Below are 9,771 nucleotides of genomic sequence, written 5' to 3' on the forward strand. Positions count from 1 at the left end.
CAGACTATTTAACATGCAAAGCTGGATCTGTTTCTTCAACTTGTCTTGACGATGAGCCACACTTGCTGGCTCGAAACGCGTCGACAAAGGTCTTTCTATATGTGATTTACGCCGAAGCTCTTCTTATTACTATTATGGATCACAGAAGTCTCAATTCGACAATCTAAGAAATAGTTTAAAATTTTGAAAAATCTGGATAGTTATCCTCACACAGAACCTATATGCCAAGAAACAGACAATTAATATAAAAGAAATCTCTAGTCTAGAGTCAAAGCTAAGTAGACTGAAAAATATCTAGTTTGAGGAAAAATAGGTGAATGAATATCCCAGCTAAAGAGGTATTTGTCGACCTCAAGGAAAATACATAGATTGTGTCCAAAAAGACCAAGCCTCAATCTCAAGATAACTTTAGTTTTCCTGGTGATGGAAACAATATCCTTGATGTTGACAGTGACTCTAGGAAAGCTACTTATTCTGGTGAAACCCTATTAAATATGTATTTGTACTAGGAACTTTTGATGATAGTACCTCATCCAGAACAATGAATAAGTTAGCTTGTTCGGGAAAATAATCAAGTCATGGAATCAAACCTAGCTAAGGAAAAAAACAAGGAATGGAAATCCTCTAGTTCAGAATGAAAATCACAGTCCTATAATACATAGACTACTGTTAAGTCATCTCAAGTCAAAGTGATAATTTTTCTAGATATTGATAATTAGAATGATGCTAAATAAATGTTTTTATTGTTAACTATTTTTTATCCTTTGAATATTTTAAGGTGTACTCCTATTATGCTTTTCATTACGAAGCTTATAAGGTTATTAAAAAATCGAAGATATTATAACAACCCTCTTTCTTGATTATGTCAGTTATTGTTCATGTTTTTCTAACTTGCAATAGGTCTTCGTATCGGTTGAAAGATGAATGTTGTGAATGGATCACTTTGCATAACCTCCAGTTCTTGCAAAACTGGAAAGGGTTTCCTATTAGTGGCCTTGTATATTTTCTTTTATCTATTCGGATATGGGTAGGAGACCCAACAGACAATGTTTGTTATTTTGTAAAAGATAGTTTAGATTCTAAGCTTTTTTTAGACATGGTTAGTAGAAGTACCCCTATATAAACCTATCATTTTGGAAGAGAAAGGGGGGATCCTAGGAGAGAATAAATTGAAAGAAAATAATTGGTTAATACCGTTGTGGTTGTGGGATACACTTATTAGTTTTGTAAGTGTGTACCTTGTTTGGTTTTAATCAATCAATTTATACTTATAATATTTCCTTTTCCATAGTCACATTGTTCATCATCTACTTAAATTCCGTGATTTGATTCATGAACACTGAGGAGATAGTAATATTGTTGTTGTGTGATTTGATTCCATAGGCAAATAATAAATTTATTTGCATTTTCTTCTTCTTGTGTCAATTCAATATCAATTGTTGCAGTTTAATCACTTCTGCCTCCAGCGACTTATGTCTTGAGGCTCATTCTAATCTAGGCATTAATTTAGCTTGAATTGCCATGGTTTGATTCTGGGAGGTTAAGTTGTAATTGAAGTTATTTTTATTTGAATTAACTTGACACTTATGCTCTATAACAATTTCCAATGTGTTCTTATGTTTATTTATTTATTTATTTGTTTTATTCACAAATGAATAGTTGAAACATTATTTGATATTTTGAAATTGCTACAATCATTTCTTCCCCTTTGTCTCAGTCAGGAATTAATAATAATGTTATATATTTAATTCGTGTTCTTAATGCGTGTTATCATAACTGACATTTTTTTATCTTTGTTAGTTCGAAATATATGAAGCTTACTTTTATGTAGATTCATATCTTTGATTTAAATCACATTAATGATTATATTTAATTTATATTTTAACTTATAACTTAAAATTTAGTTTGCATTTGCCTCCTTTAATAGTCTATTAGAATTACATATAATTTCATAAACTAGTTATAGTATGTTCTCATGTTTATTTATTGTATTATAACTTTGTACATTTCTTGTATCATAAGATTTGATTTCACTCTCTATCTTATTGTATAGTACATTAACTTGTAGATTATTAGATTTAGATTAATTTTATATTAACCATAGGATAGAAATTGACCCTTTTTCTTTTACTTTCATGAGAGGAAGAGGCATCTAGGCCAATTAAGCCTTAAAATCCATCGAGGGTGACCATTCCAAACAAATTGGTATTTTTGAAGAGCCACATTCTCAGTCACTTCTCCCTTGTTGAGTAGGTTGAATAAAACCGGTATCAACAAAGTGGCGCTAGAAGGAGGGCCAAACTAACAAACTCGCTTTGTGGAGTCTTGGTTTATGAATGGTTTTCATTTCTCATATCTCCTTTCCCAACCTTTGTTTTGGAGCATACTTTTAGTTCATGGCATCCTCCTAGGAGCATTCTCAAAGAGGGAGTCAACTACTTGTAAAACCTAAGATTTGATGGTGAGGATGCCATTTCTTCTCTTGGACATATTCATCATTTTCTATGTAAATCCAAGCCTTTTGGAAATTTTATTGATGAGTTATGCAGGATTTTTACCCTTAATTACTTTCCAATGGAGAATTATAATTTGGTTCAAAGCATTAGCAACCAAATACATTCATTCGTGTAACCATTTAACTAAAGTATTTCTTAATGCTCATCAGAATTACGATTATGACATGTTATACTTAGAAATAAATAATATTTCAATGCATGAAAATGATTTTATTGAACAATTCTCTTCTAGGTTCAATTTACTTTCTTGTAGATTTCGCTTAGAATATTTACCGTCTATGGAAGAGCTAATATTATGGTCTTTAGTTATTGTTGATTATGAAAATAAACATAATTAAAAATATAATAATGAAAACAATCTATGTCTCTCTCAAAATGATAAATACATAGATCCAATTGTTAGTTATTATCCCATTCCCAAAAATTTGGAGCCAATCAATGGATCTTAAACTTTTTCACAACCACACACAACAAGAATTAGTTTCCCACATTCTCAGCAATTCAATACTAATTTAGATTTTAATATTCAAATTATTCTTGAAATCCCTCTTGATGTTGGTTGTGAAAAGGAAAATTCATTACAATTAAACTTCATAGAAAATCAATATTCAACTAGCGAACATATTGATAATGATTCTTCCCTTGAGGATAATCTTGAACTAGTCTATAGTATTCTATTAAATGATTCATCCATTAACTAGAGATTAACTAATACTCCCATGGAAGACGTTTCATCATGCAAATACGATGTTTTCTAGTAGTCATTACTTCATGTATCTTCATTTGTTTATGAATTTTGATACTTGTAATAATGATTCATTTGATCATCATGATCAAACTTCTATTTCAATTGGTTCATACTTAAGTGAAGAGGAAAATTGTGTAAATCAACAAGATGATCTTACTAACATTTTATTAGACCATGTTGATGAAATTGAGATTGGAAATAATCAACATGTTAATGAGTATCTTGCATATCCATTTGTCAATGATAACGAGTCTTACCTTTGTCATGGTTTCTAGGAAAGCAAAGTTCATTATGATGATTATGTTGATCATATGCAAAATGATGACATAGAACTCCCTAAACATAAGTCTAAATTCACAATTTCATTAGAGGAAATTTCATCCTAAAAGCGCCCATGATTTTTTCATGTAATTTCAATGCCATGACATGTAAACAAATCAAAATCATTTAAATTTAAAAAGACGTATATGTAAATATTTTGGAGGGAAAAGAAGAAAACCTACTTTTTAATTGTATTTTTCGCTTATCTCCTTATAAGTTTACTCAAATTTCAAGTATACACACTTGTTGGATGCAAATTAATCAGTCAAAAAAAAAATTGACATGTAGTCTATCCCATAATTTTGATACTTTGAATATAATGTGATATATGATGTCCACAATATTCCTGAAATGTGGTAGTCAAGCACAGGGGCACATAAGATGGATCGGCTGAATTTCATCCAATTCCTTTGTGCACAGGATGGAGATTGATTAGAAATTTACAAGATCCTTTGCTCTTTTACCAAACTGTTGGGGGGATTTCTCCAACAACACTTGTAGGGTCACAAAATTTGTGAAAACCATGTCAAATGTTATGTGAGTAGGGAAAGAAGAAGCCAATTTTGAAATATGTCTGACTCAAGTTCTAAATGAGGATAAGCCAAGCAAAAGAAATTAATAGAGGCAGGTCAAAATTGAAAATATGAAGACTAGATATTTTATGTTATCTATCATCAAACAATAGCCCTAAATCTAGAAAAAAAATAAAAATCTTCTCCTTAATAATTTTTTTTACAAGTTCCATACTATTCAACCACTTATCAACTTTGATAGCCCAATGATAGAAGAAGCGTCTTTAGGAACACAAATTCTATTAATCAAAATAAAATAAATTAGAGCTTACATGAATCTCTCAATGATCTTACATGAGGAGAAAAATAAAATTTAAATAAGTTTATGCCTAAACCAAATTTCTTATGGAAAACCTACCACAAATGAAAAATTTTCCCTTACATTAAATGCAAAACTAACAATTTGCCTAAGTTTAATACTGAGTAGAGAATGCTTTTCAATATTTAGTCATAATATAGAAAATCCTAACAATGCGAAAATGTAATTCTAATCCTTGAAATCATTTTGGATGATAATATGTAACATTGTATTCGACGATGGAAAACATTGCACAAAGAAAACATGGTTGAATAAATGACACTGTTGGAGAAGAATGAGATATGGGATATAATAGTGTTGCTAGCTAGAGGTAAACCTATTGGAAAAAAAAGGATGTTTAACAAGAAGTTGAATGTAGAAGGAAAATTTGAGAAATAGAAAGATCAATTATTAGAAATTATAGTTTCTAGTTTAATTATTTATTTTTGTTGTTGCCAATATAGTTTCTATTATTATTATTTTTTCAGTTGTTTTGATTTTGATTTTGATGTAGAGCAGATGGAAGTGAAGACAACATTCCTACATGGGGATATGAAAGGAGAGATTTACATGAAGCGAGAAGGATTTTCAATAAAGGGAAATAAAGAGATGGTATGCAGGTTGAAACAGTACTTGTATGGGTTAAAGAAATCACCAATAAAGTGATATAAAAAATTTGGTACTTATATACTATGATTTGGATTCATAAGGAGCAAGCACTATGGATATTTTGAATTAGTTGGTGATAATATTATTTATTTGGGCTTATATTCGATGATATGTTGCTAAATAGAAATGACGAAGAAATTATCCAAGATGTGAAAATTCAATTGTGCTCTAAATTTAACATGAAGGACCTTGGATCTTCAAATTTCATTTTGGGCATAGAAATTAAAAGAAAACTAACAAAGGGGAAACTATGGCGATATCAAGATAAGTAGGTCCAAACATGAATGAATTCATTGTTATAGAGGCAATTTCACTTCTACTAATTTCATCATAAAAAGAACAACTCTTTTAAACAGGAAAAAATGATATATTATTCATATCATTTAAATTACGAAAAAGACCAAGCACAAATGAACATAAAATAATTATCATGATAACAAATCTAATGGCACAATCAAGAATTTTCTCAACATAAATCATAAAAATAAAAATAAAAAATAAAAGATAAAAACTAATCCTCTACTTACAACAATAACAATATATGTTGTTAATTTATTGCTACAACACACAAATGGATATAATATGTATTGTACAATAAAAACCTAAATTGTTGGGTGTGTGCTATATTCTTTCCATGACTACCCCACACACAGGGGGGTCACAGCGCGGCCATAGCCGCCATTGTACATTGTGTCAGGCAAACCAGGGGGGGTGGTAGTCCCCCTACACGGGGTCTCGGGCGCACCAAGGGGGGCGGTAGCCCCCCCTGCACGGGGTCTCAGGCAGCATCATGTGAATTGTGTTTTTTTTGGATCCTATATTAGGTGGGAGGCCCTACCTATGGTTTTGTGCATAGATTTCACACATGGTTTTGGGCATGATGGTCTTTTGTCCATGGTATTTTGTAGATATGGTCAAGGGAACTACGATTATGTTCTAATCTTGGGTTAATAAATTTGGGTTATGGATGCTTCGACATGTATATATATGTATAGTAACATTGAAATGAATATAATGAAAAATCAATCTAGTAGTCCCAGTTTTAGGATCCTGGGGAAAATCTCTCTGTATATTTGTTTTATGTTTTATGCTCTCGCCATTATTTATTTTCTGTTTTTTTAGAATTCATATGTAGGTAATTTCTGTACACCTACATTTGGTATCAGAGTTGTTTCGGCTTCAAGAGGATGCCTTTGCTGCCGATGGGCTTGCTCATGCTTGTGGTAAACCCTATTTATTGGGAGATTAGCAGGATCAATTCTTGTGGTGAAAGAAGATGGTGAGGAGTGGAAAGATAGAGATCAAGAAATTTAATGGTCAAAGTTTTGAGTTGTGGAAACTCAAGATGGAGGATTTATTGGTGGATAAAGATCAGTGGATCGTGGTAGATCTGGGTACTAAACCAACAACAATGTCAACAGAAGACTAGGTGAAGTTGGATCAGAAGGCAAAGAGCACAATACGATTGTGTGTCTCAAATTTAGTATTGTTTAATGCATCAAGGGAAGCTTCCACGAAGGCTTTTTGGGAAAAGTTAGGGACTTTGTGTGAATCTAAGTCTTTGGTGAATAAACTATTCCTACTGGAAAAGTTGTATAATAAGAGGATGAAATATGGAGACTCGGTGATAAAGAATCTGAATGCCTTTAATGCTATGGTAAGCCAGTTATTATCTATTGATATTAAAATTTCATATGAACATAAGTGTATCAATTTTTTTTGTTCTCTACGATATTTGTGGGATAGTATGGTTGGTGCAATAGGTAGTAGTGCAACTGCCTTGTAGTTTGATGAAATAGTCTCATCCTCTCTTTAGAAGGAGATGAGACGAAAAAATATGGAGAGCCAGAATGGTGATTCCTTGTCTGTATGAAAGAGGTCCCAAAATAGGAAGAAAAATAAGTCCTCGAGTGGGAGATCTAAATCTCGAAGAGAACCTGTAAAGATGTGCCGAAAATGAGTAAAGGAGGGACACTTTAAAAGGGATTGTAAATCTAAAACTCCTGAGAAAGGAAAGGGATTTGATGCTGCTCCTTCTACAGAGGAAAAAACCACCTTAGATGAAGGTGGGGATATGTACTTGGTTTGTTCTTCAAGTACATATTTAGATCATGAAGCATGGTTGATTGCATCAGGTGCATCCTTTCACTTCACTCCCCGTAGGGAGCGATTATGGGAGTATGAGAGATATGATCTTGGTGATGTCTTCTTAAGGGATGACAGGAAGGATAGAATCGTCGGCCACAGAAAATTCAAGTTGAAGTTGCAAGGGGGAAGGATTATAACACTTCTAGGTGTTCTGCATATTCTTGCATTGGCCAGAAATCTGATCTATGTAAGCAAACTAGATGATGCAGGTGTAAAAATAGTGTTCGAGAAAGATACCTGTAAGATGCTTTGGGGAGCACTCATATTGATGCAGGAAGTCTGGATAGGAACTCTGTACAAGCTTCACGGTAGCAATTTTATTGATGGGTGCAACAACGTTGTGGTTCCTGAAAGTGGAGTAGAAAGTCTAGTGGTCTCTTGAGAAAAGACCATGATATGGCATCAAAGGCTTGGACATATTGGAGAGAAGGGACTTTTAATACTTCATGGTAATGGTATGGTATAAGTTATGTCTAATCTCTCTTTGGATTTTTATTTCTATGAAATTGTGTATATGGGAAGAAGAATCAAGTGAGTTTCCCTTCTATTGGTAAGAGGGCGAAAATATATTAGAGCTTGCACATAGTGATGTGTTTGGACCCGTGTCGGTTCCATCGTTGACTAAGTCTGTGTACTATGTATCATCTATAGGTTACTTCTCAAAGAATACATGGATATATTTCCTCAAGAATAAATTTGAAGTCTTTGACAGGTTTAAATAATTTAAGGCTCTTGTGGAAAACTAAACAGAGAAGAAGCTAAAGGTGTTGAGGATAGATAACGGTGGAGAGTTTTGCAAGAAGGAATTTGAAGAGTTCTATAAAAAGTGTGATATAGCATGACAAGAGAATAATCCATATAAACCTCAACAAAATAGAGTTGCAGAAAGAATGAACATGACGTTGAAGGAAAAGGCAATAAGCATGCTTAGTGATGCCGAGTTAGGATAGGAATTCTTGGCAGAGGTAGTGGAGACTGCATGTTACCTGGTTAACATATCACCTTCATCATCGTTTTTGGATAAGACTTAGGAAAAGGTATGGAATGGTAAGAAACATTCTCTTTCACATATGAGGGTAGTTGGATGTGATGCATATGTACATGTTTTGAAGAAGAAATAACAATGTTGGATACTGAATTTGAAAGGTGTATCCTTATTAGGTATAAGGATGGTTTAGAAGGCTATGAGCTGTGGAACTGAGAAACAAGGAAGGTTGTGTACAACCGATATGTGATGTTTAAAGAGGTGAAAGATGTTATTAAACATGAAGTGCTACCAAAGGAACCTGAGAAGATAGAATTTGAGCTAAAGGAGGAAGAATCAGAATATATAGTAGAAGAGGAATGGGAACATGAAGAGCCAAAAACTCCAGTTGTGGGAAGATCACTTCGAGAAAGAAGGCAACCATAAAGGTATAGTCCATTTGCTTTCTATTCAAATTTTTCTTTATCTATTATGAAGATGATCCCAGAACTGTAAGGGAAGCACTACGTTCAAATGATGGAAAACTCTGGAAAGAGGCCATGGTTGATGAAATGTCTTCTTTGTACAAAATGAGGCTTGGGATTTGGTGGATTTGTCGGCTAGAAGGAAACCATTGGCAAAAATGGGTGTTTGAGAAGAAGATGTATGCAAAAGGAAAGGTGGAGAAATACAAAGCTCGGTTGGTAGCAAAAGGTTATTCCTAGGTGCCGAAAATTGTTTTTGGTTATATTTTTTCTCCTGTTGCCAATGTAGCTTCTATTAGTTTACTTTTATTTGTCATTGTTGCTTTTTATTTTGAGGTAGAACAGATGGATGTCACGACAACATTTCTTCATGGGGTTCTCGAAGAAGAGATCTACTTGAAGCAACCTAAAGGCTTTACAGCGAAGGGTAAGAAAGAACTTGTATGAAGGTTAAAAAAGTCTCTATATGGGTTAAAACAATCACCAAGGATGTGGTATCAAAAATTTGATACATATATACGGGAACTTGGCTTCACCATAAGCAAAGAAGATCATTGTGTGTATTTCAAATTAATTGGTGACCGTGTTATTTGTTTGGTCTTATATGTGGATAATATGTTATTGGTTGGAAATGACAAAGAAATTATCCAAGATTTGAAGACCCAATTGTCCTCCAAATTCGACATGAAATATTTTGGTGATGCAAACTATATTTTGGGCATGGAAATTAAATGAGATTAGACAAAGAGGAAGGTCTTGTTAAACCAGGTGAAGTATGTCGAGATAATGTTGTAGAGGTTTAATTTGGAAGATAATAAACCTGTGAATGTTCCTATTCTTGTAGGTGTAAAGATATATATTGAATAGTGTTCCAAGACACACGAAGAGGAAGAGGACATGTCCTGTGCTCCATATGCAAGTATTGTCAGTAGTATGATGTATGTAATGGTATGTACTAGACCAGACATTACACATGCAGTGGGAGTGTTGGGCATATTTATGTCAAAACCACGAGAGGAGCATTGTACAACAATAAAGTGGGTTTTTAGG

Source organism: Pinus tabuliformis, chromosome X, assembly GCF_031772625.1.
Source record: "Pinus tabuliformis cultivar Carrire ecotype Pingquan chromosome X, CPIR1, whole genome shotgun sequence".
NCBI lineage: Eukaryota > Viridiplantae > Streptophyta > Pinopsida > Pinales > Pinaceae > Pinus > Pinus tabuliformis.